The 25472-nt window shown below is 40.6% G+C and overlaps 1 protein-coding gene, 1 long non-coding RNA gene and 1 pseudogene across 2 annotated transcripts in view; all 3 read left to right on the forward strand.

The window, feature by feature from the left end:
• The window catches only part of LOC125889695 (uncharacterized), a 143759-nt gene that overhangs the window by 54384 nt on the left and 63903 nt on the right, over window positions 1–25472 (forward strand). The gene's annotated exons all lie outside the window — the stretch shown is intronic.
• On the forward strand, window positions 4320–20115 carry LOC125890749 (uncharacterized). Its single transcript, XR_007449574.1, has 2 exons — window positions 4320–4366; window positions 19087–20115. It is a non-coding gene; the product is annotated as an uncharacterized LOC125890749 (long non-coding RNA).
• On the forward strand, window positions 6748–18077 carry LOC125890747 (GTPase IMAP family member 8-like; annotated as a pseudogene).

A 25472-nucleotide genomic window follows, 5' to 3' on the forward strand; every position in this document is an offset into this window, starting at 1 on the left:
TTTTACAGATACCTGATCCAGCTATAATGTTGATATCGCAGCTGATATCTGATCCTAATATCGGATCGGTGCATCCCTAGTGCGAATACAATAAATGCCTCACATTCACTGTAATTCTGCCATTTTCTCTCTTCTCCAAAGTAGAAAACCTCCCTCTCCTTACCATGGATAGATATCTGTTTCTGGCTGGCAGTGATCAGCAACAGCTAATGTAGCTAGCACGCTAGTGCTAGTTAGCCTTTATTTTCCCAGGGTAAATCAATCAATCATGCAGATGGGAATATATATGGTATTATTATATGAATATTTGTAAAACCCAGACAGACGTAAAGGGGGACCAATAGCACTGATATATGTAAGAATACAGATGAAGATACGAGGTTTCTGCCCTGTGTTCAAGATTCATCAAAAATATTTTTATCATTTTAACATTTGACATTAGAAAAATAAAAGAAAATACTTGAAAATGTCTCTAAAGTAACTCCAGGTCTTCTGATGTTACAGGTGATGATGAGGAGCAGAGCCCAGAGTGTCTCAGGATTGTGCTGCTAGGGAAGACTGGCAGTGGAAAGAGTTCTTCAGGAAACACCATCCTAGGAAGAGATGAGTTTGAAGCTGAATCAAGCCAAACATCAGTCACCAAACACTGTCAGAAAGCAGTGGGTGAGGTGGACGGTCGTCCTGTTGCTGTGGTCGACACTCCTGGTCTGTTTGACACAACTTTGTCCCATGAAGAGGTTCATGAGGAGATGGTGAAATGCATCAGTCTTCTGGCTCCAGGACCACATGTCTTCCTGTTGGTGTTACAAATTGACAGATTAACACCAGAGGAGAAGGAGACATTAAAACTCATCAAGGAAGGCTTTGGGAAGAATGCTGAACAGTTCACCATCATTCTTTTAACTGGAGGAGATAAACTGGAACATGATGAGATATCTATTGAGGAATACATTGGAAAAGAATGTGATGACTCCTTTAGGAAGCTGATTGCTGACTGTGGAGGAAGATACCATGTGTTCAATAACTATGATAAACACAACCACAAACACGTCAGTGAGCTGATGACCAAGATTGACACCATGGTGAAGACAAATGGAGGGAGCTGCTACACTAATGAGATGCTGCAAGAGGCCGAGGCAGCTATAAAGAAAGAGATGGAGAGGATCCTGAAGGAGAAGGAAGAAGAGATGGAGAAGGAGGAGCTGAGAAGAAAATATGAGGAAGAAATGCAAGAGATGAAAAGAAGAATAGAAGAACAGAGAGCAGAAACTGAAAAAGAGAGAAAACTGAGAGAAAAACAACTCAAAGAAAAGGAGGAGAGGATCAACAAGGAACTTGAGGAGAGAAAGAAAGAACAGGAAATGAGAGAAGAAGAAGACAGGAAGAGAAAACACAAGGAAGAAAATCAACAACAAGAGTGGGAACAAAAAGTTGAAGCTTTGGAACAACAAATAAGATCAGTGGAAAAGTTAAAGGAAATCACTGACAGAAAGCTGGAGGAGAGCAGAGAAGAGATGACAAAAGAAAGAGAGAACTGGGACAGAAAACGAAAAGAATGGTGGGAGAAACGATATGAAGAAGATGAACAGAGACGACAGGAAGAACAAACAAGACTGAAAAAGCTTGAAGAAGAATATGATCAGGAGAGAGAGAGATATGAAAAGAAGAGAAAAGAAGAGGAGCGACTCAGAAGAGAACAAGAGGAAAAAGAGAGACAGGAAATCGAAGAACAACGGAGAGCAGAAATTGAAAAAGAGAGAAAACTGATAGAAAAACTACTTCAAGAAAAGGAGGAGAGGATCAACAAGGAACGTGAGGAGAGAAAGAAAGAACAGGAAATGAGAGAAGAAGAAGACAGGAAGAGAAAACGACAGGAAGAAATTCAACGACAGGAGTGGGAACAAAAAGTTGAAGCTTTGGAGCAAAAAATAAAGTTAGAGTTAGAATCAAAGGAAACTATTGACAGAAAGCTGGAGGAGAGCAGAGAAGAGATGAGGAAAGAACGAGAGAACTGGGAGAGAAAACAAAAAGAATGGTGGGTGAAACGATATGAAGAAGATGAACAGAGACGACAGGAAGAACAAACAAGACTGAAAAAGCTTGAAGAAGAATATGATCAGGAGAGAGAGAGATATGAAAAGAAGAGAAAAGAAGAGGAGCGACTCAGAAGAGAACAAGAGGAAAAAGAGAGACAGGAAATCGAAGAACAACGGAGAGCAGAAATTGAAAAAGAGAGAAAACTGAGAGAAAAACTACTTCAGGAAAAGGAGGAGAGGATCAACAAGGAACGTGAGGAGAGAAAGAAAGAACAGGAAATGAGAGAAGAAGAAGACAGGAAGAGAAAACGACGGGAGGAAATTCAACGACAGGAGTGGGAACAAAAATTTGAAGCTTTGGAGCAAAAAAAAAGATCAGAGTCAGAATCAAAGGAAACTATTGTCAGAAAGCTGGAGGAGAGCAGAGAGGTGATGAGGAAAGAACGAGAGAACTGGGAGAGAAAACAAAAAGAATGGTGGGTGAAACGAGATCAAGAAGATGAACAGAGACGACAGGAGGAACAAAGAAGACTTAGAAGGCTTCGAGAGGAATACGATCAGGAGAGAGAGAGATATGAAAAGAAGAGAAAAGAAGAGGAGCGACTCAGAAGAGAACAAGAGGAAGACATGGAGGAGAACTATAAGAAGAAAATGGAGAATCTGATGAAGAGACATGAAGAGGAGGCCAGAGAGAAAGCTGAAGAGTTCAATGAATTGAAAGAGAAATACAAGAAGGAATGTGCAGCTCTAAAGCAGGAGCATGAGAGACAACTGAAAGACAAAGAGCAGCAGTATGACCTCTTAAAGGCTCGTTCAGACAGCAATGAAGAACAACTGAAGAAAAAGCAGGAAGACATTTCTGACTTAGTCAAATGTGTGACCAGAAGGAGAGAAAATGAGAGAATAATCACTGAGTTACTGAAAAAACAGGAACAAGAAATGACACAGGTGAGAAATGAGGAGGAGAAGAAGGATCTGCAGAAAACACATGACAGAGAGATGAGTGACCTGATACAGACACTTCTGACACAAGAGGACACATCATGGTGTCACATTTTATGAGGACTTGTCTCATGTAAATGTGACAGCAGAGCAGGTTCAGATGATTTTATTCTGCTGTTATTTGGTTTCAATATCTGGAACTTTAAAGAAGCAGAGACGTCACTGTGATTATTTGTCATGGCAACAGAAAATGGTTTTCAGTGGCTGCCAGGTGTCTCAGCAGCATCATACTCCACTGGTGGGGGCGGGACTTAAATGCGTCCTCACTGGAGACAATATTAAAGGGATAGTTCTCTCAGAAATGACAGTTCACTCAATATCTCCTCCCCTCTGTGCTGATGTGAGGATGGGTGAAGATCTCCAGTTCACAAAACACTCCTGGAGTTTCAGCAGAAAACAGCGTTGCAGCCAAATCCAGTGTAACTGAAGTGAACGGTGACCAGTTTTAAAATGTAAAAAAACAAAACAAAATGTCTTGTGTGGTGTAATCCAAGTGTCCGAAAGCTGCGACATTCAAATTTGACTTGAAAGACGCCATTTACACCATGTTTTTTGCCTAAATGTCAACTGTTGGTGAGCACACGCCTGAAGCGTGTACACAAACACGAGGACGACAATAATCCTCTGGTGAAAAATGTTCACTACACACCAGGGCTGATCTGAGTGATTCAACAGAGGAGTAGAGATCCAGACAAAGAGCCGTTAGCCACAGCCATGGTCTGTATGGCTCATGTAGCGGTAGTCTGTGGAAATGTACCGTTCTTACACTGCTCTTGGATGAAGCATCCAGACAAAGAACATACTGGAACCATCAGTTTAAATATTTGTGCCAATAACAGAAGCTAAAACGGCTTCTTGTCATCTGAAATGTTATCTTAGATCTGACACGTGTTGCTTACTGAAAACCACGCAGATCTCTCTCTGTTGTGTGAGTGGCTTCCAGGTAGCATGGAAACACAGGTGTGCAGGTATCGCCAGATCTCATGTCGCAACGTCGCTTGTGTTCGTGCTTCAGGCGTGTGCTCACAAACATGCATGCGGCTCCGGTCTGAGAGGCTACAGTTGACATTTAGGCTCAAAACATGGTGTCAGTGGCATCTTTTGGGGTTGAACTTTGAACGTTGCAGCCTGCTGACACTTGGATTGTGTGTGTTCTTCTTTTTTACATTTAAAACTGGTCACTGTTCACTTCAGTTACACTGGATTTGGCTGCAACGCTGTTTTCTGCTGAAACTCAAGGAGCGTTTTGTGAACTGGAGATCTTCACCCATCCTCACATCAGCACAGAGGGGAGGAGATATTCAGTGAACTGTGGCTTTAAAGTGCAGGTAACTATAGCAACAGTACTGACAGCTCAGTTTTCTGACTGGTGAAACTAAAGCCTGGTGCAGAATACAAGACTTTGTAAGAGACAGAGTTGTTGTGCAGCTTTTGTCCCAGGCTGTGAACACGTTGACGTGGAGGTGCACTGATGACACAGCGGATCTTAGATGAGGTGTTACTGATTACAGCGTTCACGAGTGAAGTGTACGATGATGATACTCAATGAAAAACAGGTTCAATATAGCCGCCTGTGGATGCTCTGATGTTAGACATGATCAACTTGTCTTTGGTTAGCAACTCGCTGTCTGATAATCCAGGTCGGTTCAAGAGTTGTTTGACCTGAGTGATGTGCTGAGAGTTGCAGGGTTAATCTATGAACTGCTTTGGCTGACTGTTACCTTCAAAAACATGACATCAAAAAGCCCCAAACAAACATTCCCTAAAAAACAGGCCTTTAGAAAAAGGAGATACAAAAATCATCAGAGGTGCTGCCAAATTATTGACATCAATAAATGTTCCTTCTTGCAAAGAGATCAATACAGATACATCAGTGATCAGATGAAATGCAGTCAGATTATCCCTGCTGATATATCCCAGGTCTAGATTCTTCTGTATCTTTGAGTTGAACTCTTTAAATGAACAAAATGTCTGTCCAGTGACAAAGCAAGCTTTAAAACCTCAGTAACTCTCTGACTCTGTACAATAACATGTTTAAAACTTGTGGTGTTTCACTGTGTTTTCTGTCAAGTTTGTTAAATTAAGAATCATATTTTATACGTTTTTACTATTGAACCTTAAATATGTTGAGTATTGTCACAACTTATCTGTGTCATTATAAACAAATGAACATGAGAACATGACGTTGATGAAGCTTTGATGTTCCTGTGCTTTGCTACATGCCAAATATGAGTGGATGCTTTACTGATTTCATTCATTTAGATCATAATTCAGACCAATCTGTAATCACATGTTCTGTATTTGATCTTTTTCTTTCTCTCATTATAAAAGATGAATAAAGTGTGTCTGTGTAGTTCAGTGTGGACTGTTGTTAAGCTCTGTGTCTAAAACACATGAAACACATTATATGTGTAGCTGCATGATGCTCCTGTAATCTGTCCTGCTTGAACAGTGCCCTAATATTACTTGACGATACTGGAAATAAGGGGTGTCCTCCAGTGTAATTTCGAGTTAAAATAAAGCTTGAATTAATGAACATCTGCCCTACACCTCAAAGCAATATGAAGTTCAAAATATGTATAAAACTACAGCCTAGAGGCTTTTTAAATACAAAGTTGTCATAGACAGAAATTTCACAGACACCTTTTTAAAGCTACTTTTACTGTAATTAAAGGTTCAGTTAATTACAGGTACAGTTCAGGCCATCAAATTAATTGAGAAATTTTGCATAGAAACAATAAAGATTGTGCAATAAAGCAAAATGTGTAAAGTGAACAGTAAAATTTATTCTGTTAATAGATAACAAAGAATGCAAAAATAAACATTTTAAATGAAAATAAAACTCTTATGTCTTAGTACAGCACCCCCTTTAGTTCCCTGCATTTAGTAGTTCAAGTAGTTTTCTATAACGGTGTTATTTTTCAGTTCATTGTGCTCTTGTTTGCTATCGGGGTTCTCATCATGCCCTCTAAAGCAGAGGTCTTCAATGTTTTTCAGGCCAAGGACCCCTGAACTGATGGAGAGATGGAGCAGGGACCCCCTACTATATATACTGTATATTAAATTGTGTTTTATATTAAACTGGGCCTAGTACCATGAACGTACCTTGTTATTGTGCATTCAGTACTAAGCTCTTAAGATAATACACAGGTTCATATATTCATGTGACAGTGAGTGATGGCCTCTAAATGCTAGTGCTGTCACGATACTAAAATATCAAACTCGATACTGATACTAAGGCTGGTACTCTATTATTCGAGAAAAAGAGAGAAAAAGAAATACCAAAATTACCAAAACTACAGGCATATATATGTATGTATATATATATGTATGTATATATATATATATATATATATATATATATATATATATATATATATATATATATATATGCCTGTAGTTTTGGTAATTTTGGTATTTTGGTATTTCTAAGTCAGAACATCACAAAAATAAGAGCAACAACACAAGGTCAGGTTAGGTCAGGGCCATTCAATTACAATTCCTGGGCGTGTGTGTGTGTGTTTGTGTGTGTGCTGTTGTAAGCCCTGACATGCAGAGAGCAGCAGAGAGGCTGCAGAATGCTGATACATGAAACCCAAACTTTAAAAAAGTAACGATAAGAGCTGATGACGTCAGAGCTTACGAGTGTCACGTCTTGATTAAATTTTCCTCGGGCGCGTCCAGGTCCGGGCTGCTGCTGCTGTGAGGTGAGAGGCTGCCTGCCTGCAGCGGTGCCTGTGTATTTGGGCCTACAAGATCAAAGGACAGCACTTTCAGTATCGATACCTGTGCAAGTTGATCTCTAAATCATTTGTGATGGGACAAACACACATCTACAGCTGAAGGAAGATGGGTGACACTTGACAGGCTGAACCAGAGCAGCTGGAATAAACAGCCTAACCAGCATTTGGACTTGACTGATATAAAATGAAGGTTTTATGAATAAAGAGTGAAAAAGCAACAGCTCTGCAGCTTTTATAGCAATCTGCTTTTCTGCACACACTCTGTTCATTTTGGATGACAGGAAGATCATGTATGCAACATCACTGGGACAATATGAATCATAATCATATGTTTCCTTTATAAAGTCAAAATTATTTTATTTAACCATAAACACAGGCTGTAGTTCTTCTTCACTGATTTGATCAAAATTCGTTTTTTTACATCACCTGATGACGAGGAGTCCGCCTTTCTGACTTGGAACTTTCGCTTTTGTCCTGCACTGATGGCGCAGCATGTGGCCTTCAGCTGGCGAGGAAAGAGTTCAAACCAGATGAGTAACAGTGAAGGAATAAATAAAGGAGGTAAGTGAGGTCTGTCTGAACTCGGGTCTGTCAAGACAAACATCCGCTCAGAGATCCTGACAAAGTTTCTGCAAGGAAACTGCGACGGTTTGTGTTGTTGGTTTGTTTGTTTGTGTTGTTGGTTTGTTTGTTTGTTTGTTTGTTTGTGTTGTTGGTTTGTTTGTTTGTTTGTAAGTTTGTTTGTTGGAACTGAGGAGTCAGAGGACGTCGTTTCAGACCGGAATTAAACTGAAAATCTCAAATTGTTTGTATTCAACTTTTCAACGTTTAAACCGTTAAATTTCTGCAGATTAACAGCAGAGGATATCCGCCGTTCCAGATGACTCGTGCCTCTGCAGGAGCGGGACTTAGAACTCATTCCAGTTTCATTAACGGACATGAATTCTTTCTTCACATCTTTAAACATGTGTTATAAAAATGTTTTTACAGACAACCCTGCTCGCCCGCACACACACAGTAAATGTAATGGCTGAAAATATGATATGTAAATGTGTGTAAATATGATACTCCTCAGGTTTTCCACTGATTAGTGTCATAACATCTGTTCTTTAAAAACAGAGCAGAGCAAAATGAGCTGCTTTATGTGAGGACGTATCAAGAGCAACCAAATGAAATCAAACTGTCAGTCTACACACCTGTGAATATGTTTGTTCTGTGACTTCACATTCAGAACACACATGTATGGGTATTTTATATACGTGCACGTTTATCTTCTGCAAGCTCTCTCCTGTTACGTTTTGTTTTCTGTGACTTTAAATTCAGCTCATGTGGGATTATTTTATGAGAATATTTAAACGTACGTGTTCAGATTTTTGTTCTGCAAGATTTCACATCAAGTCTACAAGCTCTTGCATTCTGCAACATGTACCATCATAGCCTGAGGAAAGAGGAGACCAGGGGCCTGTATCACGAAGCGAGATCAACCTTTCCTGGGTTACCCAGACCTATCCGAGGTTGACTAACCCTAACAATGGCAATCAGGATAATCGGTATCACGACGCTGGATATCAATTCGGTAACTGAACCCAGTGTTGCTTTATCAAGAGCCGTGAACGCGCACGCAGCGGACCAATCACAATCATGAGAGAAGCGCAGCGTCACTGAGCGTCACTGAGCGTCCTCACAGAGCGCCGTATGTGAGGGAAAAAGTATTTCTCACGTGAGGATCAGAGATTAATTCTACTAAAATATGAGGAGGAGAAAAGCAACATTAGAGAAAAGGCCAACACCGTGGCAGCTGCAGGAGGAGGAAACATTATTATTTGCACATTATGTTAAAAACAGACAGTAGGCTATAAAATTTAAAAGATTAAAAAAAGAAAAGTGCCAGAGAGGTTAGAAGCCACTAAAAGCTTATCAAAGAAATTCCCCTGTCAAAACATCAATGAAATCACAAAATAGAGAAGAAAAAGAAACGGGTGAGGAAAGAAGAAATAGAGGAGGAGAGAGGGAAAAATCAAGACAACACAAGGCAGCAAATAAAATGATGTGTAGGTTAAATGACTCATCACTGGTTCAAGTAGCTACAGTACCTGTACCTGTACATCTGACACTGATCACACCCTTGAATCCCATGAAATCAATGCTGCGCAGATGAACTGCGTGTATTACAATTATCGTCTAACATCATTGCGTCTGATAAATTGGTCTTCTTTGTCATAACGTTATATATGCTACAATAAAGCTTAAAGCTGACGCCACAGTTAAATCATATCAACACCAAACTGATAGTCTGAATAAAATCATCCTGATATTGAGCTGTGTTAGAAATTAACAGCTGTGCAGAAATATACCTAGTGTCCCTCTTTAAAACACAAAAAGGAAAATCCCTCAAACACCATGAAGTGTAGACATGATAGGCTACTTTCCACATTTCCAGCAGCAAAGCTGTCAGTTAGGCCCATTATCTTTAACAGGGATCATTTCCTTAATGGTGCTATTAAGTGTCCGCTGATGATCAGTTTCTTTCTTATGAAGGGCTGGGATGAAAGTTCCACTTCTTTCCACTCCTTTTTGAACAATCTTTTCATTGTCTGTTGTTGTTGCTTTCTTTTCTTTTGTAATGTTCAAAATAAACTTTCAAATCAAAATCGATCAAATGAATTAAACTTCCCGTCATGACTGGGCTGCATTTCTGTCAGCCATCAACAGCTGATTGGCCAGTGGGTGGTGCTTTTTATAGGATCAGATTCAACCCTGAACTTACCCTGCTCCGGAGCAGGATAGCCGTTCAGAGTAAGTTACCATGGTGATCTACCCCGATAAGAACTGAACCGGCTTCGTGAGACCGAAAACCCAGGGTTAACCCTGAAGTTACCTCGCTAAGACATTAATCCTGCTTCGTGATCCAGGACCCAGGCAACATGCCACACAACTTTATTCTAACTGCAGTTGTGTAAATATATTAAGCTAATGGCTGTATTAGCCCTGAGGGAGAAGATGCAGCTCTGGTCCTTATTTCAACTCAACTCTCCGTCTCCTCCCTGCCCTGAGCTGAGCTGTATCTCAGGCTGAGGCTACAGAACATGAACGATTCACTCAGTGAATCATTCACTCTCCCTGCTTGGTGAGCCCCTCCCTTACCTGAGCAGTGTGCTCACTCTGGGTGACTGACTCAAGTGACTTGAAAAAACGATTCACTTTAGTGAGTGACTCATACAAATTAGAGTCAGTAAAAGGAATCAAGTATCCCATCACTACCAAAGATCTACTCTCTGTCAGAAACACTGTGAAATACACACAGGAGACACGTCACACTCCACTCACAGTCTGTGGAGGCTTGATTCTTTGGACCCCAGCTGTACAGCCGTCAAGCGTGAAGAAGGTTGGATGAACAGTTCTCAAGATATTCAATTGACAGACAGACAGACAGACAGACAGACAGACAGTCTCCCTGCTCTACAGTTAAATGTGTCACAATGTTACCTGTGAAATATTCAGTGTGAGCTCAGTGGTTGTTTTTGTTAAGTGTGTGTCTGGTAACTTTACCACCTGCACTGAGGATCAGCTGTTCTATGGGAAGTGTCCAGATGAGAGACTCCTGGACGGGGCTTGACCAGTCCTGTAAAATATTATTATTTTCATGGTGTGTAACACGAGGAAGCAGCAGACGAGGTTAGACAGGTCACCCAGACACTTGAACATTTTATATTCTCTCTTTAGGTTCTACAATCCTGCTGTTGGTTTCCAGTTGAATCAGTCTCTGACTGACTGCCTGACATCATGGCGACTGCAGCACCTGGTGAGTTCAGTCACACTTTATTATTCTGGATAACACACTGTCTGCTCTCGTCATCTGCGTCACAACAGCATCCTCTTCCTTCTTCCTGCATGAACAGTCACTGGGTTTCTACAGCGTCATGTCCACTTCTGCTGATAAATGTTGTTGTGGATGTATTATTATAACTGTTGTACCTACAGTAGCATTCCTGTGGACTTACTGTTCACTGTGATGGGTTACACAACATAAGTCATTTTCAGGAGGGTGCCAAATTCAGCAAAATCCAGTATAACCAGTATCCAGTGTTGACTGGGATATGGCTTCATTGTATTATCAGAACATTGTTCTGAAATGTGTCTTACTGTATGTTCCAAGGCAAAAACATCATTTCATCAAACATCTGTAACTAAAGTTCCCATCACCCTCTTTAAATGGGCACTTTGTGTGCAAATATGAATCAAGGCCTCGTTGACTAAACCTGACATTGTGCAAAAGATTGTATATTTTTTATTTTGCTGTATGTGTCATCTTTCCAAACTCAGCAGTGTTGAGTTAACATCAGAATAAAGTGTTGTGTTCCTTGGTCCAGGCTAACAAGAAGACACTAGCAGTTTTACACTTTCTGTATTAGACTCAAGCTGACACCTTGTATAATCAGTTTTTAGTCATGCCCTGAGGTGTCTGCATTCTGGGATTAAATATTCAGATGTTCCTCAGAGATGTGCCACGCTGTTGTTGAGTCTGCTCCAGAAGAACATGGCAGAAACCTTTTTACCAGTTTAAAATAAACATGCTCGACCTGTTCATATGAGTCAGCTGTGAGTTTGTCAGTGAGACTCCAGTCTGCAGTCCAGTTAATCTCATAGTCTCAAGCTACAACAGACTTACTTGATACTTTAATATTTGTACTACACTTCTGTGGCTTGTGCTACAAAACTTTAAACATCTGTAGCACCACTGCTTTGTGCAAAAAAGGTCACCGTCCAGCCCTGTACAATCATTTCCATAACGTGCTTAGAAATTACCAATGTGTATGGGAACCAATAAAGGTAACATTTAAGATATATTGTTGAGGTGGCAAAAGGCATGATGAAAATTCTGGGTGCACCCACGTAAATGAAAAACTGAGGAAACCAGCGCAGCTAATGTAGAAAGTGACTCTGGTGTTCTGTTTCTGCACTTGTGATTTAACAGCGCTTTGTCAGGAGTGGTCCCAGATTCTGAGCCTGTTATTATGAGCATGAATTTATATTCAGCAGCCCCCCCCCCACCACACACACACACACACACACACACACACCTGGCCAAAGATTTTAAAGATGGTATTCAGGACAGCATTAATAAGAACCAACATAAATCAACAGCAGCAGTGTCTCTTTCATTGAGGTTGTGAATGAATTCACATGTGAGTGAATCATTGTTGTGTGTTTTTACAGAAACAGATGATCTGCAACCACTGAAGTGGAGCAGCAGCTATGAATGGCTGCCACCATCCAGTGAGTTAAACTGAACTGACTCAGAATTATTCTTCTGTATGTTAATATCTAATTACAGTGTTTGTATGTGGTGGTTTTAAACACATTTTGTTTGAATATTTGCAAACTAACTGGTGAATTTGTCAAGTGTCAGGACAACAGCCAACAGTGTCCAGTGTTTCCCCTGGATGGTTTTAGCAGCAGTGCTGCTGAATTAATCATGTAAAAAAGATTAGATCACTATCTCTACTTGGAAATGTTGCATTCACTGAAGTCCATCTTAAATCTGGGACTTTCTCATTGGTTATAAACCCAATGGTATTTGTTTTTTACAAATTAAACACTGAATAGATTTTTCTAATTCAGTGTTTTTGTTTTTCTTTCACAGTGTGTGAGCTGAGGGTTGTTCTGCTGGGGAACAGCTGGTCTCAGAGGAGTTCAGTGGGGAACATCATACTGGGAGAGACTAAGTTCAACCCTGAGGAAGAACCAGGCTGCTGTCTGACAGAAAGAGGACAGATCAAAGACAAAGAAATAGTTCTGATCAACACTCCAGATCTGCTGCATCTCAACATCTCTGAAGACAAACTGTCAGAACATGTAGAAAAGTGTGTGAGACTCTCTGATCCTGGACCTCATGTGTTCCTGCTGGTTCTACAGCCTGAAGACTTCACTGAGGAACACAAACTGAGACTCTGCAGAGTCCTGAAACTCTTCAGTGATCAATCATTTGATCATTCATTCATACTGATATCAACACCCAGAGAGGAGAGTTCAGGTTTCAAAGATGAACCAGACCAGCCCTTAAAAGACATGATCAGAATGTGTAGATACAGATACCTGAAGCAGAAGAACCTTGAACTTCCAGAGCTGTTAACACGATTGGGTCAAACTGCAAAGGAGAACAGTGGAGAGCATGTGAGCCGTGATGTGTTTGAGGATGCATCAAAGTCTGAACCCATCAGAGCAGCTTTAAACCTGGTCCTGTGTGGGAGGAGAGGAGCAGGGAAGACTTCAGCAGCCAAGGCCATTTTAGGTCAGACAGAGCTTCATTCAGTCTCCAGCTCATCAGAGTGTGTTAAACATCAGGAGAGGTGTGTGGACGTTGGGTTTCTGGTGGAGCTGCCTGCCTTGTATGGAAAACCTCAGGAGGCAGTGATGGAGGAATCATTCAGGTGTATCTCCTCTGTGATCCTGAGGCGTCCATGCCTTCATCCTGGTCCTACCTGTGGGTCCCCTCACTGATGAAGACAAGGGAGAGTTAGAGACCATCAGGAACACATTCAGCTCTCGAGTCAATGACTTCACCTTGATCCTGTTCACTGTGGAGTCAGATCCTACAGCTCCAGATGTTGTCAACTTTCTAAGTAAAAATAATGCCATCCAGGAGCTCTGTCAGAGCTGTGGAGGAAGATATGTTGTTCTCAACATCAAGGACCAGCAGCAGATCCCAGAGCTGTTGGATGCTGTGGGAAAGATGAGAGCCTACGAGGATAAACCACACTGTTATACAACAGGCATCTTTGCACATGGCAAGATGGAAACAATCCTCCAACAACAGAAACACATCACCACATTGCAAGATGAGCTGAATGAACTGAAGACAAAGAGCACAGTCACTTGTAAGTAATTTAATAGAAAAAGAATGTTTTCATTCTTAACCATCATTCCTACAGTAAAGCGTACACGAATTAGCCACCGCTTTGTGTGTTTCCTCCTCCATCACTACAGTGTCAAGTCTTAGTATCTGCTGCTAACAGTGACAGCAGCAAATGTTGCCAATTTTCTCAATTACCTCAACTAACTGATGCCAAACTTTGGCATGAAATGTAGACATTTTTGATTGCCTGCCAAATAACAGTTAATTTTTCGGTGGTTAAAAAAAATACATTATTTTGGTGGAACATTAGCACATGAGGAGGCGAGCTCTTTCATTAAAATGGCTCCACAAAATAAAACAACACAATAATTAGTAATAGACAGATGTGAACTGTTTGATTGAACTTTTAGTGATAAAAAGACAATCATAATTTAATAGTCAGTGCCCCAGAGGTGAAGCCTGACTCACCAGACCCATTACAAACTCACAGACTCCTTACAAGCAAAATGATTAGAGTTGTTTTAGATTTCCAAACAAATCTCAGGACACAAACAGCAAACTTGTGCTAATACAATAAATGCCTCACATTCACTGTAATTCTGCCATTTTCTCTCTTCTCCAAAGTAGAAAACCTCCTCTTCATACCATGGATAGAGATCTGTTTCTGGCTGGCAGTGATCAGCAACAGCTAATGTAGCTAGCACGCTAGTGCTAGTGTGCCTTTATTTTCCCAGGGTAAATCAATCAATCATGCAGATGGGAACTAATCTAATAAAAACAAAAAACACGTTTTCTTGTGGTGTTCCTTCTAAAATGAGCAGAGGTGAAAGTAACTAAATTCAGTTCTGATCAAGGAGTTGATGATAAGCAGACAATGTTGGCTAGCTAGCAGGCTAGCTGGTTGAAAAGTTGTTTACCTCCACATTAAATTATAATATATAGGGAGGTGACCACAATAATTAACCTCAGAGAATAAGACACATCCAGGTGTTTTTACAGTTTCATTTGACAATGAATTATTCACACCATAAATAATTCAGTTCATGTTGGCCAAACACACTTATGTACTGATCGTCCAGCAGTGATTTTACTTAACTGAAGACGCAGTTCTCTCAATACTTGCATTTACTTACAAGCAAGTCTTGCGCTCTGCCATATGGTGGCACCACTGACATACGATCCAGCGGTCATTAAAGCATCTATGTTTCTATATCCATAGGTGGAGGTATGAGTTTCTGTCAACAGTTTGAGGATCCAATGGAGTTATTATGATTACCTGCAACCTCTTTTAATTATTTTTACTGGTTAAATATTTGTAAAACCCAGACAGATGTAAAGGGGGACCAATAGCACTGATTTATGTAAGAATACATATGAAGATATGAGGTTTCTGCCCTGTGTTCAAGATTCATCAGAAATATTTTTAACATTTTAACATTTGACATTAGAAAAATAAAAGAAAATACTTGAAAATGTCTCTAAAGTAACTCCAGGTCTTCTTATGTCACAGGTGATGATGAGGAGCAGAGCCCAGAGTGTCTCAGGATTGTGCTGCTAGGGAAGAATGGCAGCGGAAGAGTTCTTCAGGAAACACCATCCTAGGAAGGAAGAAGTTTAAAGCCAAATCAAGCCAAACATCAGTCACCAAACACTGTCAGAAAGCAGTGGGTGAGGTGAACGGTCGTCCTGTTGCTGTGGTCGACACTCCTGGTCTGTTTGACACAACTTTGTCCCATGAAGAGGTTAATGAGGAGATGGTGAAATGCATCAGTCTTCTGGCTCCAGGACCACATGTCTTCCTGTTGGTGTTACAAATCGGCAGATTAACACCAGAGGAGAAGGAGACATTAAAACTCATCAAGGAAGGCTTTGGGAAGAATGCTGAACAGTTCACCATCATTCTTTTCACCAGAGGAGATAAACTGAAACAGGATGAGATCACGATTGAAGAATACATTGAAGAAAAATGTGATGACTCCTTTAAGAAGCTGATTGCTGACTGTGGAGGAAGATACCATGTGTTCAATAACTATGATAAACACAACCACACACAAGTCAGTGAGCTGATGACCAAGATTGACACCATGGTGAAGACAAATGGAGGCAGCTGCCACTAATGAGATGCTGCAAGAGGCCGAGACAGCTATAAAGAAAGAGATGGAGAGGATCCTGAAGGAGAAGGAAGAAGAGATGGAGAGAGAGAGGGAGGAGCTGAGAAGAAAACATGAGGAAGAAATGCAAGAGATGAAAAGAAGAATGGAAGAACAGAGAGAAGAGACTGAGAAAGAGAGAAAACTGAGAGAAAAACTACTTCAAGAAAAGGAGGAGAGGATCAACAAGGAATGTGAGGAGAGAAAGAAAGAACAGGAAATGAGAGAAGAAGAAGACAGGAAGAGAAAACGTCGGGAGAAAATTCAACGACAGGAGTGGAAACAAAAATTTGAAGCTTTGGAGCAAAAATTAAAGTTAGAGTTAGAATTAAAGGAAACTACTGACAGAAGGCTGGAGGAGAGCAGAGAAGAGATGAGGAAAGAACGAGAGAACTGGGAGAGAAAACAAAAAGAATGGTGGGAGAAACGATATGAAGAAGATGAACAGAGACGACAGGAGGAACAGACAAGACTGAAAAAGCTTCAAGAAGAATATGATCAGGAGAGAGAGAGATATGAAAAGAAGAGAAAAGAAGAGGAGCGACTCAGAAGAGAACAAGAGGAAAAAGAGAAAAAAGAAGTTGAGGACGAACAAAGTGCAAAAATTGAAAAGGAGAGAAAACTGAGAGAAAAACAACTCAAAGAAAAGGAGGAGGAGATCAACAAGGAACGTGAGAAGAGAAAGAAAGAACAGGAAATGAGAGAAGAAGAAGACAGGAAGAGAAAACAAGAGGAAGAAATTGAACGTCAGGAGATGGAACAAAAATTTGAAGCTTTGGAGCAAAAATTAAAGTTAGAGTTAGAATTAAAGGAAACTATTGTCAGAAAACTGGAGGAGAGCAGAGAAGAGATAAGAAAAGAACGAGAGAACTGGGAGAGAAAACAAAAAGAGTGGTGGGAGAAACGATATGAAGAAGATGAACAGAGACAAAGGGAGGAACAAACAAGACTGAAAAAGCTTCAAGAAGAATATGATCAGGAGAGAGAGAGATATGAAAAGAAGAGAAAAGAAGAGGAGCGACTCAGAGGAGAACAAGAGGAAAAAGAGAGAAAAGAAACTGAAGAACAACGGAGAGCAGAAATTGAAAAAGAGAGAAAACTGAGAGAAAAACTGCTTCAAGAAAAGGAGGAGAGGATCAACAAGGAACGTGAGGAGAGAAAGAAAGAACAGGAAATGAGAGAAGAAGAAGACAGGAAGAGAAAACGACAGGAAGAAATTGAACGACAGGAGTGGGAACAAAAAGTTGAAGCTTTGGAGCAAAAATTTAAGTTTGAGTCAGAATCAAAGGAAACTATTGACAGAAAGCTGGAGGAGAGCAGAGAAAAGATGAGGAAAGAAAGAGAGAACTGGGAGAGAAAACAAAAAGAATGGTGGGAGAAACGATATGAAGAAGATGAACAGAGACGACAGGAGGAACAAACAAGACTGAAAAAGCTTCAAGAAGAATATGATCAGGAGAGAGAGAGATATGAAAAGAAGAGAAAAGAAGAGGAGCGACTCAGAAGAGAACAAGAGGAGAAAGAGAGAAAAGACATGGAGGAGAACTATAAGAAGAAAATGGAGAATCTGATGAAGAGACATGAAGAGGAGGCCAGAGAGAAAGATGAAGAGTTCAGTGAATTCAAAGAGAAATACAAGAAGGAATGTGCAGCTCTAAAGCAGGAGCATGAGAAACAACTGAAAGACAAAGAGCAGCAGTATGACCTCTTAAAGGCTCGTTCAGACAGCAATGAAGAACAACTGAAAGACAAAGAGCAGCAGTATGACCTCTTAAAGGCTTGTTCAGACAGCAATGAAGAACAACTGAAGAAAAAACAGGAAGACATTTCTGACTTAGTCAAATGTGTGACCAGAAGGAGAGAAAATGTGCGAAAAATCACTCGCTTAATGAGAAAACAGGAACAAGAAATGAAACAGGTGAGAAATGAGGAGGAGAAGAAGGATCTGCAGAAAACACATGACAGAGAGATGAGTGACCTGATACAGACACTTCTGACACAAGAGGACACATCAAGGTGTCACATTTCATGAGGACTTGTCTCATGTAAATGTGACAGCAGAGCAGGTTCAGATGATTTTATTCTGCTGTTATTTGGTTTCAATATCTGGAACTTTAAAGAAGCAGAGACGTCACTGTGATTATTTGTCATGGCAACAGAAAATGGTTTTCAGTGGCTGCCAGGTGTCTCAGCAGCATCATACTCCACTGGTGGGGGCGGGACTTAAATGCGTCCTCACTGGAGACAATATTAAAGGGATAGTTCTCTCAGAAATGACAGTTCACTCAATATCTCCCCTCTGTGCTGATGTGAGGATGGGTGAAGATCTCCAGTTCACAAAACACTCCTGGAGTTTCAGCAGAAAACAGCGTTGCAGCCAAATCCAGTGTAACTGAAGTGAACGGTGACCAGTTTTAAAATGTAAAAAAACAAAACAAAATGTCTCGTGTGGTGTAATCCAAGTGTCCGAAAGCTGCGACATTCAAATTTGATCCCAAAAGACGCCATTTACACCATGTTTTTTGCCTAAATGTCAACTGTTGGTGAGCACACGCCTGAAGCACGTACACAAACACGAGGACGACAATAATCCTCTGGTGAAAAATGTTCACTACACACCAGGGCTGATCTGAGTGATTCAACAGAGGAGTAGAGATCCAGACAAAGAGCCGTTAGCCACAGCCATGGTCTGTATGGCTCATGTAGCGTAGTCTGTGGAAATGTACCGTTCTTACACGCTGCTCTTGGATCAAGCATCCAGACAAAGAACATACTGGAACCATCAGTTTAAATATTTGTGCCAATAACAGAAGCTAAAACGGCTTCTTGTCATCTGAAATGTTATCTTAGATCTGACACGTGTTGCTTACTGAAAACTACGCAGATCTCTCTCTGTTGTGTGAGTGGCTTCCAGGTAGCATGGAAACACAGGTGTGCAGGTATCGCCAGATCTCATGTCGCAACGTCGCTTGTGTTCGTGCTTTAGGCGTGTGCTCACAAACATGCATGCGGCTCCGGTCTGAGAGGCTACAGTTGACATTTAGGCTCAAAACATGGTGTCAGTGGCATCTTTTGGGGTTGAACTTTGAACGTTGCAGCCTGCTGACACTTGGATTGTGTGTGTTCTTCTTTTTTACATTTAAAACTGGTCACTGTTCACTTCAGTTACACTGGATTTGGCTGCAACGCTGTTTTCTGCTGAAACTCAAGGAGCGTTTTGTGAACTGGAGATCTTCACCCATCCTCACATCAGCACAGAGGGGAGGAGATATTCAGTGAACTGTGGCTTTGAAGTGCAGGTAACTATAGCAACAGTACTGACAGCTCAGTTTTCTGACTGGTGAAACTAAAGCCTGGTGCAGAATACAAGACTTTGTAAGAGACAGAGTTGTTGCGCAGCTTTTGTCCCAGGCTGTGAACACGTTGACGTGGAGGCGCACTGATGACACAGCAGATCTTAGATGAGGTGTTACTGATTACAGCGTTCACGAGTGAAGTGTACGATGATGATACTCAATGAAAAACAGGTTCAATATAGCCGCCTGTGGATGCTCTGATGTTAGACATGATCAACTTGTCTTTGGTTAGCAACTCGCTGTCTGATAATCCAGGTCGGTTCAAGAGTTGTTTGACCTGAGTGATGTGCTGAGAGTTGCAGGGTTAATCTATGAACTGCTTTGGCTGACTGTTACCTTCAAAAACATGACATCAAAAGCCCCAAACAAACATTCCCTAAAAAACAGGCCTTTAGAAAAAGGAGATACAAAAATCATCAGAGGTGCTGCCAAATTATTGACATCAATAAATGTTCCTTCTTGCAAAGAGATCAATACAGATACATCAGTGATCAGATGAAATGCAGTCAGATTATCCCTGCTGATATATCCCAGGTCTAGATTCTTCTGTATCTTTGAGTTGAACTCTTTAAATGAACAAAATGTCTGTCCAGTGACAAAGCAAGCTTTAAAACCTCAGTAACTCTCTGACTCTGTACAATAACATGTTTAAAACTTGTGGTGTTTCACTGTGTTTTCTGTCAAGTTTGTTAAAATAAGAATCATATTTTATATGTTTTTACTATTGAACCTTAAATATGTTGAGTATTGTCACAACTTATCTGTGTCATTATAAACAAATGAACATGAGAACATGACGTTGATGAAGCTTTGATGTTCCTGTGCTTTGCTACATGCCAAATATGAGTGGATGCTTTACTGATTTCATTCATTTAGATCATAATTCAGACCAATCTGTAATCACATGTTCTGTATTTGATCTTTTTCTTTCTCTCATTATAAAAGATGAATAAAGTGTGTCTGTGTAGTTCAGTGTGGACTGTTGTTAAGCTCTGTGTCTAAAACACATGAAACACATTATATGTGTAGCTGCATGATGCTCCTGTAATCTGTCCTGCTTGAACAGTGCCCTAATATTACTTGACGATACTGGAAATAAGGGGTGTCCTCCAGTGTAATTTCGAGTTAAAATAAAGCTTGAATTAATGAACATCTGCCCTACACCTCAAAGCAATATGAAGTTCAAAATATGTATAAAACTACAGCCTAGAGGCTTTTTAAATACAAAGTTGTCATAGACAGAAATTTCACAGACACCTTTTTAAAGCTACTTTTACTGTAATTAAAGGTTCAGTTAATTACAGGTACAGTTCAGGCCATCAAATTAATTGAGAAATTTTGCATAGAAACAATAAAGATTGTGCAATAAAGCAAAATGTGTAAAGTGAACAGTAAAATTCATTCTGTTAATAGATAACAAAGAATGCAAAATAAACATTTTAAATGAAAATAAAACTCTTATGTCTTAGTACAGCACCCCCTTTAGTTCCCTGCATTTAGTAGTTCAAGTAGTTTTCTATAACGGTGTTATTTTTCAGTTCATTGTGCTCTTGTTTGCTATCGGGGTTCTCATCATGCCTCTAAAGCAGAGGTCTTCAATGTTTTTCAGGCCAAGGACCCCTGAACTGATGGAGAGATGGAGCAGGGACCCCCTACTATATATACTGTATATTAAATTGTGTTTTATATTAAACTGGGCCTAGTACCATGAACGTACCTTGTTATTGTGCATTCAGTACTAAGCTCTTAAGATAATACACAGGTTCATATATTCATGTGACAGTGAGTGATGGCCTCTAAATGCTAGTGCTGTCACGATACTAAAATATCAAACTCAATACTGATACTAAGGCTGGTACTCTATTATTCGAGAAAAAGAGAGAAAAAGAAATACCAAAATTACCAAAACTACAGGCATATATATGTATATATATATATATTATATATATATATATATATATATATATATATATATAATATATAATATATATATATACAATTCCTGGGCGTGTGTGTGTGTTTGTGTGTGTGTGCTGTTGTAAGCCCTGACATGCAGAGAGCAGCAGAGAGGCTGCAGAATGCTGATACATGAAACCCAAACTTTAAAAAAGTAACGATAAGAGCTGATGACGTCAGAGCTTACGAGTGTCACGTCTTGATTAAATTTTCCTCGGGCGCGTCCAGGTCCGGGCTGCTGCTGCTGTGAGGTGAGAGGCTGCCTGCCTGCAGCGGTGCCTGTGTATTTGGGCCTACAAGATCAAAGGACAGCACTTTCAGTATCGATACCTGTGCAAGTTGATCTCTAAATCATTTATGATGGGACAAACACACATCTACAGCTGAAGGAAGATGCGTGACACTTGACAGGCTGAACCAGAGCAGCTGGAATAAACAGCCTAACCAGCATTTGGACTTGACTGATATAAAATGAAGGTCTTATGAATAAAGAGTGAAAAAGCAACAGCTCTGCAGCTTTTATAGCAATCTGCTTTTCTGCACACACTCTGTTCATTTTGGATGACAGGAAGATCATGTATGCAACATCACTGGGACAATATGAATCATAATCATATGTTTCCTTTATAAAGTCAAAATTATTTTATTTAACCATAAACACAGGCTGTAGTTCTTCTTCACTGATTTGATCAAAATTCGTTTTTTTACATCACCTGATGACGAGGAGTCCCGCCTTTCTGACTTGGAACTTTCGCTTTTGTCCTGCACTGATGGCGCAGCATGTGGCCTTCAGCTGGCGAGGAAAGAGTTCAAACCAGATGAGTAACAGTGAAGGAATAAATAAAGGAGGTAAGTGAGGTCTGTCTGAACTCGGGTCTGTCAAGACAAACATCCGCTCAGAGATCCTGTCAAAGTTTCTGCAAGGAAACTGCGACAGTTTGTGTTGTTTGTGTTGTTTGTTTGTTTGTTTGTGTTGTTGGTTTGTTTGTTTGTTTGTGTTGTTGGTTTGTTTGTTTGTGTTGTTGGTTTGTTTGTTTGTTTGTTTGTTTGTTTGTTGGAACTGAGGAGTCAGGGGACGTCGTTTCAGACCGGAATTAAACTGAAAATCTCAAATTGTTTGTATTCAACTTTTCAACGTTTAAACCGTTAAATTTCTGCAGATTAACAGCAGAGGATATCCGCCGTTCCAGATGACTCGTGCCTCTGCAGGAGCGGGACTCAGAACTCATTCCAGTTTCATTAACGGACATGAATTCTTTCTTCACATCTTTAAACATGTGTTATAAAAATGTTTTCACAGACAACCCTGCTCACACACACAGTAAATGTAATGGCTGAAAATATGATATGTAAATGTGTGTAAATATGATACTCCTCAGGTTTTCCACTGATTAGTGTCATAACATCTGTTCTTTAAAAACAGAGCAGAGCAAAATGAGCTGCTTTATGTGAGGACGTATCAAGAGCAACCAAATGAAATCAAACTGTCAGTCTACACACCTGTGAATATGTTTGTTCTGTGACTTCACATTCAGAACACACATGTATGGGTATTTTATATACGTGCACGTTTATCTTCTGCAAGCTCTCTCCTGTTACGTTTTTGTTCTGCAAGATTTCACATCAAGTCTACAAGCTCTTGCATTCTGCAACATGTACCATCATAGCCTGAGGAAAGAGGAGACCAGGGGCCTGTATCACGAAGCGAGATCAACCTTTCCTGGGTTACCCAGACCTATCCGAGGTTGACTAACCCTAACAATGGCAATCAGGATAATCGGTATCACGACGCTGGATATCAATTCGGTAACTGAACCCAGTGTTGCTTTATCAAGAGCCGTGAACGCGCACGCAGCGGACCAATCACAATCATGAGAGAAGCGCAGCGTCACTGAGCGTCACTGAGCGTCCTCACAGAGCGCCGTATGTGAGGGAAAAAGTATTTCTCACGTGAGGATCAGAGATTAATTCTACTAAAATATGAGGAGGAGAAAAGCAACATTAGAGAAAAGGCCAACACCGTGGCAGCTGCAGGAGGAGGAAACATTATTATTTGCACATTATGTTAAAAACAGACAGTAGGCTATAAAATTTAAAAGATTAAAAAAAGAAAAGTGCTGGAGAGGTCAGAAGCCACTAAAAGCTTATCAAAGAAATTCTCCTGTCAAAACATCAATGAAATCACAAAATAGAGAAGAAAAAGAAACAGGTGAGGAAAGAAGAAATAGAGGAGGAGAGAGGGAAAAATCAAGACAACACAAGGCAGCAAATAAAATGATGTGTAGGTTAAATGACTCATCACTGGTTCAAGTAGCTACAGTACCTGTACCTGTACATCTGACACTGATCACACCCTTGAATCCCATGAAATCAATGCTGCGCAGATGAATTGCGTGTATTACAATTATCGTCTAACATCATTGCGCCTGATAAACTGGTCTTCTTTGTCATAACGTTATATATGCTACAATAAAGCTTAAAGCTGACGCCACAGTTAAATCATATCAACACCAAACTGATAGTCTGAATAAAATCATCCTGATATTGAGCTGTGTTAGAAATTAACAGCTGTGCAGAAATATACCTAGTGTCCCTCTTTAAAACACAAAAAGGAAAATCCTCAAACACCATGAAGTGTAGACATGATAGGCTACTTTCCACATTTCCAGCAGCAAAGCTGTCAGTTAGGCCCATTATCTTTAACAGGATCATTTCCTCCAACAAAACAAAATGTTGGCACTAATTAATGGTGCTATTAAGTGTCCGCTAATGATCAGTTTCTTTCTTATGAAGGGCTGGGATGAAAGTTCCACTTCTTTCCACTCCTTTTTGAACAATCTTTTCATTGTCTGTTGTTGTTGCTTTCTTTTCTTTTGTAATGTTCAAAATAAACTTTCAAATCAAAATCAATCAAATGAATTAAACTTCTCATCATGACTGGGCTGCATTTCTGTCAGCCATCAACAGCTGATTGGCCAGTGGGTGGTGCTTTTTATAGGATCAGATTCAACCCTGAACTTACCCTGCTCCGGAGCAGGATAGCCGTTCAGAGTAAGTTACCATGGTGATCTACCCCGATAAGAACTGAACCGGCTTTGTGAGACCGAAAACCCAGGGTTAACCCTGAAGTTACCTCGCTGAGACATTAATCCTGCTTCGTGATACAGGCCCCAGGCAACATGCCACACAACTTTATTCTAACTGCAGTTGTGTAAATATATTAAGCTAATGGCTGTATTAGCCCTGAGGGAGAAGATGCAGCTCTGGTCCTTATTTCAACTCAACTCTCCGTCTCCTCCCTGCCCTGAGCTGAGCTGTATCTCAGGCTGAGGCTACAGAACATGAACGATTCACTCAGTGGCTCCAATTCCCAGCTCACCGGCAGCACCAAGCTCACTCACGCTCTCTCCCTGCTCGGTGAGCCCCTCCCTTACCTGAGCAGTGTGCTCACTCTGGGTGACTGACTCAAGTGACTTGAAAAAACGATTCACTTTAGTGAGTGACTCATACAAATTAGAGTCAGTAAAAGGAATCAAGTATCCCATCACTACCAAAGATCTACTCTCTGTCAGAAACACTGTGAAATACACACAGGAGACACGTCACACTCCACTCACAGTCTGTGGAGGCTTGATTCTTTGGACCCCAGCTGTACAGCCGTCAAGCGTGAAGAAGGTTGGATGAACAGTTCTCAAGATATTCAATTGACAGACAGACAGACAGACAGACAGACAGTCTCCCTGCTTTACAGTTAAATGTGTCACAATGTTACCTGTGAAATATTCAGTGTGAGCTCAGTGGTTGTTTTTGTTAAGTGTGTGTCTGGTAACTTTACCACCTGCACTGAGGATCAGCTGTTCTATGGGAAGTGTCCAGATGAGAGACTCCTGGACGGGGCTTGACCAGTCCTGTAAAATATTATTATTTTCATGGTGTGTAACACGAGGAAGCAGCAGACGAGGTTAGACAGGTCACTTGAACATTTTATATTCTCTCTTTAGGTTCTACAATCCTGCTGTTGGTTTCCAGTTGAATCAGTCTCTGACTGACTGCCTGACATCATGGCGACTGCAGCACCTGGTGAGTTCAGCCACACTTTATTATTCTGGATAACACACTGTCTGCTCTCATCATCTGCGTCACAACAGCATCCTCTTCCTTCTTCCTGCATGAACAGTCACTGGGTTTCTACAGCGTCATGTCCACTTCTTCTGATAAATGTTGTTGTGGATGTATTATTATAACTGTTGTACCTACAGTAGCATTCCTGTGGACTTACTGTTCACTGTGATGGGTTACACAACATAAGTCATTTTCAGGAGGGTGCCAAATTCAGCAAAATCCAGTATAACCAGTATCCAGTGTTGACTGGG

Source organism: Epinephelus fuscoguttatus, linkage group LG6, assembly GCF_011397635.1.
Source record: "Epinephelus fuscoguttatus linkage group LG6, E.fuscoguttatus.final_Chr_v1".
NCBI lineage: Eukaryota > Metazoa > Chordata > Actinopteri > Perciformes > Serranidae > Epinephelus > Epinephelus fuscoguttatus.